The 6,375-nt window shown below is 45.5% G+C and overlaps 1 pseudogene; it reads right to left on the bottom strand.

The window, feature by feature from the left end:
• The window catches only part of LOC133536626 (alpha-1A adrenergic receptor-like), a 7,815-nt pseudogene extending 1,806 nt beyond the window's left edge, over positions 1–6,009 (bottom strand).
• Positions 6,010–6,375: the final 366 nt, after the last annotated feature.

Genomic DNA, 6,375 nt, shown 5'->3' on the forward strand with positions numbered 1-6,375 from the left:
AGTTCAAACCCAGGCTGAGTCATACCAAAGACTATTAAAAAAAGGGGACCCTTTGCCTTCCTGCTTGGCACTCAGCATCAAGGGTTGAAATTGGGGGTTAAATCACCATAAATGATTCCCGGGCGCGGTACCCCTCACCTCCCAGGGGGGGATCAAGGGGATGGGTCAAATGCATGTGTGACAATCATTGGTATTTTAACTTTAACTTGATATGTGAGTCAAGGCAGGTGGCCAAATATTTTCGACAATATAGAATAGTTTTGGGTGCAGATGTCTATCACAGCTCGTCCAGAGAGTGGTGACTCTTTTCCACAGGAAAATTAGAATCATAAAAGCATGCAGGTTTCGATTTTAGGAGTGGTAATAAAAACATAATGTAGGAAGCCCCCACAGGTAGGAGTAGAGGATCAGGGTCACCCGACTCAAACTGATCAGAGGAATAATGTCAGGGAAAGATTGACTGGCCAAACAACAAACTGGGCTTTGTTTAGACTGGCCGGCTCCAAGACTAGAGTTACGAAAAGTGGGGGTCTTCGCGTAAGGGGTATTTAGGCACCGTGGTCCGAGAGTACAGCAGAAGAGTAATCAGGCCCATACTCGTTTTCCCCGAAGAGTTCCACTTTGAGGCTCGCTGAAACAAATTAAGCTGTCCAGGATACCAGGAAAACAGGAAACAAGGATTAAAGTAAAGTAAAAGTAAAGTAATCTCCTCATCCGTGTCTCACTAGACCAGGGGTAGGGAACCTATGGCTCTAGAGCCAGATGTGGCTCTTTTGATGACTGCATCTGGCTCTCAGATAAATCTTAGCTGACATTGCTTAACACCATAATTATGAATAATTTCGCTGGTAATCACAGTGCTAAAAATAACGTGCAAAATATAAAACATTCTCATGCATTTAAATCAATCAATCAATCAATGTTTATTTATATAGCCCCAAATCACAAATGTCTCAAAGGACTGCACAAATCATTACGACTACGACATCCTCGGAAGAACCCACAAAAGGGCAAGGAAAACTCACACCCAGTGGGCAGGGAGAATTCACATTCAGTGAGACGCCAGTGACAATGCTGACTATGAGAAACCTTGGAGAGGACTTCGGATGTGCGCAACCCCCCCCTCTCTAGGGGACCGAAAGCAATGGATGTCGAGCGGGTCTAACATGATACTGTGAAAGTTCAATCCATAGTGGCTCCAACACAGCCGCGAGAGTTCAGTTCAAGCGAATCCAAGACAGCAGCGAGAGTCCCGTCCACAGGAAACCATCTCAAGTGGATCAGCAGCGTAGAGATGTCCCCAACCGATACAGGCGAGCGGTCCATCCTGGGTCCCGACGAGCGGTCCATCCTGGGTCTCGACTCTGGACAGCCAGTACTTAATCCATGGTCATCGGACCGGACCCCCTCCACAAGGGAGGGGGGGACATAGGAGAAAGAAAAGAAGCGGCAGATCAACTGGTCTAAAAAGGAGGTCTATTTAAAGGCTAGAGTATACAGATGAGTTTTAAGGTGAGACTTAAATGCTTCTACTGAGGATACTAGGAAAACAGGAAACAAGGATTAAATCCATCCATCCATTTTCTACCGCACCTGTTCAAGAAGTCGCATTAATGGTAAGAAGTATTTTATGTCACGATGGGGGGGTTGCAGCTTGCTCCAGGGTCGTTCCCCCAGGAAGGCAGACGGACTACTCGGGACATGGCATTTAGGTAAAAACATGATTTAATTTCAACTAAAAAAAGATACAAACAAAAATCGCTCACAGCGGAGGCACAACTTGGGCTAAAGAACAAAGCTAACGCATAAACAGACTAAGAACATAAATCAAACACAACTTACTTGGCATGGCATGAAGCACGAAACTATGGCAAGGCATGAAACAAGTCAGCACAGGGCGACTGACTGGCAAAGACGAGCTTAAATACTGCCTCTGATTAGTGCTCGGGAAGCATGTGAGCGGGCATTTTGTCCACCAGAGACAGGTGGACAAAATGAGTTACCAAGGAAACCAGACAAGGGAGTGGAAAAAAAAACAGGAACTTAAAGAGTCCAAAGGACAAACAGCACATGGGCAAACAAAAACATGATCAACAGACATGACATTTGATTTATTATTTGTTAGCTTCAGAAAAACAGTGTTATTAAAAAGAATAAAAGATGTATTATACTCTAAAAATGTTGGTCTTACTTAAAAATGCACACATTTAGTTGTATTCAGTGTTAAAAAAATATAATATGGCTCTCACTGAAATACATTTTGAAATATTTGGCTTTCATGGCTCTCTTGAAGTGTGTGAATTATATTTATATAGCGCTTTTCTCAAGTGACTCAAAGCGCTTTGCATAGTGACACCCAATATCTAAGTTACATTCAAACCAGTGTGGGTGGCACTGGGAGCAGGTGGGTAAAGTGTCTTGCCCAAGGACACAACGGCAGTAACTAGGATGGCACAAGCGGGAATCGAACCTGCAACCCTCAAGTTGCTGGCACGGCCACTCTACCAACCGAGCTATGCCAAAAAGGTTCCCGACCCCTGCTCTAGTGCAACAACAACACCTTTCCCAACTTCTTTGTTACGTGTTGCTGGTATCAAATTCTAAATTTATTGATTTTTTTGCAACAAAAAAAAATAAATAAAATAAAATATGTTGTCTTTGTAGCAAATCCAACTGAATATGGATTGAAAATGAATTGCAGCCTCAGTGATCTAACCAGGGAGCTCCCAAATAAATAGAGGAGCACGTGGGACTGTACCTTAGAGCAGTGGTTCTTAACATGGGTTCGAAACAGGATACTAGGAAAACAGGAAACAAGGATTAAAGTAAAGTCTCACTAGTGCAACAACAACACCTTTCCCAACTTCTTTGTCACGTGTTGCTGGCATCAAATTCTAAAGTTAATGATTATTTGCAACTAAAAAAAACATCAAATATGTTGTCTTTGTAGCATATTCAACTGAATATGGGTTGAAAATGAATTGCAGCCTCAGTGATGTAACCAGGGAGCTCCCAAATAAATAGAGGAGCACGTGGGACTGTACCTTAGAGCAGTGGTTCTTAACATGGGTTCGATCGAACCCTAGGGGTTCGGTGAGTCAGCTTCAGGGGTAAAGACACATTCGAGAAAATAAAAAGTTCTCCTTTTCAGCAAACAATGTTCCCTCCAATTTTCCATCTGATTTGCAGCTTGTTTGATTGATCGATTTGAAACTTTTACTAGCAGATTGCAAAGGAAGGGAATACATTATATGAAACAGTACAGTACATATTTCGTACTAAACAGTAACACCCAAATAAGTTTTTCAACATGTTTAAATCGGGGTCCACGTTAATCAATTCACAGTAATGTGTGTAAGGTGTGTAATTTGTTGTGAGTTCATGTACTGTGTTGGTTTTGTTCTGTGAACAAGTTGATGTTCATGCATGCTTCATTTTGTGCACCATTAAAAAAAAAACAACATAATTTTTTCTTGAATATATTGTTGCGTCCCGGAAGAGTTAGTGCTGCAAGGGGTTATGGTTATTTGTTCTGTTGTGTTTATCTTGTGTTACGGTGTTTCGGATGTTCTCCTGCTTGTCATTCTTGTTTGGTGTGGGTTCACAGTGTGGTGCATATTTGTAACAGTGTTAAAGTTTTTTAAGTTTGCCTTGCATTTACTTGTGTCTGTGTGTAAAAAAGGCATATATTACGTGACTGGGCCGGCACGCTGTTTGTATGGAGGAAAAGCAGACGTGGACCACAGGTTGTGGAAGACGCTAAAGGGCAGAGCCTTTAAGGCCCGCCCCCAATATTGTTGACCGGGTGGAAATCGGGAGAAATTGGGGAAATGGATGGCACCGAACTTCTGGAGTCTCCCGGGAAAATGGGGAGGGTTGGCAAATATGAGAATTTGCAATGTTACAGCGGGGGTGTGTTTAATACCAGGGGGCCAGCTCGAATGTTAAATTGATATTGCCTCAAGGGCCAAATGAAATTACACGGCGGGCCAAATTTGGCCCACGGGCCAGAGTTTGACACCCATGCCTTAGAGCAGGGGTCGGGAACCTTTTTGTCTGAGAGAGCCAAGAATCCGAATATTTTAAAATGTATTTCCGTAAGAGCCATATAATATTTTTTTCAACACTGAACACACCTAAACGTGTGCATTTTTAAGTAAGACCAACATTACTAGAGTATAATAAGTCTCTTATTCTTTCTAATAACATTGGTATTCTGAAGCTAACTGTGGAGGGGGCGTGGCCTGCAGGCCTGCAGCGAAGCGGGATGTGCCAGGACCGGCCTCGAAATCAGCGACAGGTGCGTAGACAACCCACCTGGGCCTTGTTATCTAATCACCTGTCGCTCTGTTATAATAAGCAGCAGCCAGGAGGAGAGACGGGGTTGGAGCTGGAGCCAGAGTGCGAGCGAGAACGAAAGAGAAAAAAGACAATGGCTGGAAAGCAACTGAGAGACTTATTGAAAAATTAAAAAAATAGCGTAACCCTGAAACAGGCTCTCATGTCGGTGCTTGGTGGTCTGAAGAACCCCCAGGAGGGCAAGCCCTAAAAAAAACAATAGTAAATAAAGTGCGGTAGAAAAAAGGATGGATGGATTCAAATGCATGAGCATGTTTAATATTTTGAGCGTTATTTTTAACACTTTGATTACAAGTGGAATTAGTCATTACTTATTGTGTTAAGCAGTGTTAGCTCAGATTTATCCGAGAGCCAGATGCAGTCATCAAAAGAGCCACATCTGGCTCTAGAGCCATAAGTTCCCTACCCCTGCCTTAAATTGTAGGTTGGAACTGTAACTAAGAGTACAGCCCCATACGTCTCTCCTCATTGAGCAAAATTGAACTCTGTCGCTGCATAATTCCTTGCTTCTTGTCTGTTTAATAGATGTCATCAGTGTTTGAAACTGACATTTATGCAACATTTTGACCAAAGAACTACCATTACAGGTTATGTAGACCACTAGGAAGTCTTTTACAATAATGCGCCTTATAATTCGGTGCGTCTTTTGTAGGAAAATAGACCTAAAATAGACCTGCTCATCGGCAATATGCCTTATAATCCGGTTCAAGAAATACGGTAATTATATACTTTTAAAAAGTAATTTTCAGAGCACTGCTTACCAATCGGTAAGACCAGGAAAAATGGTAGCCAGCACAGAATGAAGCAGCCAACGACAACGCCAAGGGTCTTGGCTGCTTTCTCCTCTTTTGGCAGTCGGAGCATCTTGGACAGGGTGTTGGTGATGTGCTTGGACCTCCCGGTGGCGTTGTCCTCTTCCTGCCTGCCCGTCCCTCGGTGCACCCTGAGCGTCACCCCCTCGGCTTCCACTCCCGCCCCGTCACTTCCTCTCTTGAGGGTTCGCGTCTCTCTCTTTGCCACGCCGTACACGCGGCAGTACATGGACAAGATGACTGCCAGAGGGATGTAGAAAGACCCTAAAGCCGAGAACAAGGCGTAGCCGGGCTCCTCCGTGATCCGGCACACCGTCTCGTCCTCGGGGTCGGGCTCCTTCCAGCCGAAGAGAGGGCCCACGGATATGGCCGCCGAGACTCCCCAAAGAGCGGCCACCGCGACCAGGCCTCGTCGGCCGGTGGCGATGACCGGGTAGCGCAGAGGGTAGCTGACCGCCAGGTAGCGGTCAATGGAGATCACGCACAGACTGAGGATGGAGGCGGTGCAGCAGAGGACGTCCAGGGCCGCCCAGACGCCGCAGAAGGACCGGCCGAACATCCACCGGCCCAGAGCCTCGGAGGTGGCGGAGAAAGGCACCACGGCCGAGCTGAGCAGCAGGTCGGCCGCAGCCAGGTTGGCGATGAAGTAGTGGGTGACGGAGCGCCAGTGGTGATGGCAAATCACCGACAGGATGACCAGGATGTTGCCCAGCACCCCCAATACTAAAAACACCACCAGCACCGTTCCCAGGAGCACTAATTTGACAACGTCCACCTTGGGATGGACGCCGGAGCTGCAGTTGGGACAGGAGTCTTCTGAAAGCAAAATATTCATGCTCTCCCCGGCTTCTCAGCGGCTTAGTGTGAAGTGAAGTGAATTATATTTATATAGCGCTTTTCTCTAATGACTCAAAGCGCTTTACATAGTGAAACCCAATATCTAAGTTACATTTAAACCAGTGTGGGTGGCACTGGGAGCAGGTGGGTAAAGTGTCTTGCCCAAGGACACAACGGCAGTGACTAGGATGGCGGAAGCGGGAATCGAACCAGCAACCCTCAAGTTGCTGGCACGGCCACTCTACCAACCGAGCTATACCGCCCCACGCTTAGTGGTTAGAGTGTCCGCCCTGAGATCGGTAGGTCGTGAGTTCATAGCAAAGACTATAAAAATGGGACCTATTACCTATTACCTCCTATTACCTAT

Source organism: Nerophis ophidion, linkage group LG17, assembly GCF_033978795.1.
Source record: "Nerophis ophidion isolate RoL-2023_Sa linkage group LG17, RoL_Noph_v1.0, whole genome shotgun sequence".
Taxonomy (NCBI): domain Eukaryota; kingdom Metazoa; phylum Chordata; class Actinopteri; order Syngnathiformes; family Syngnathidae; genus Nerophis; species Nerophis ophidion.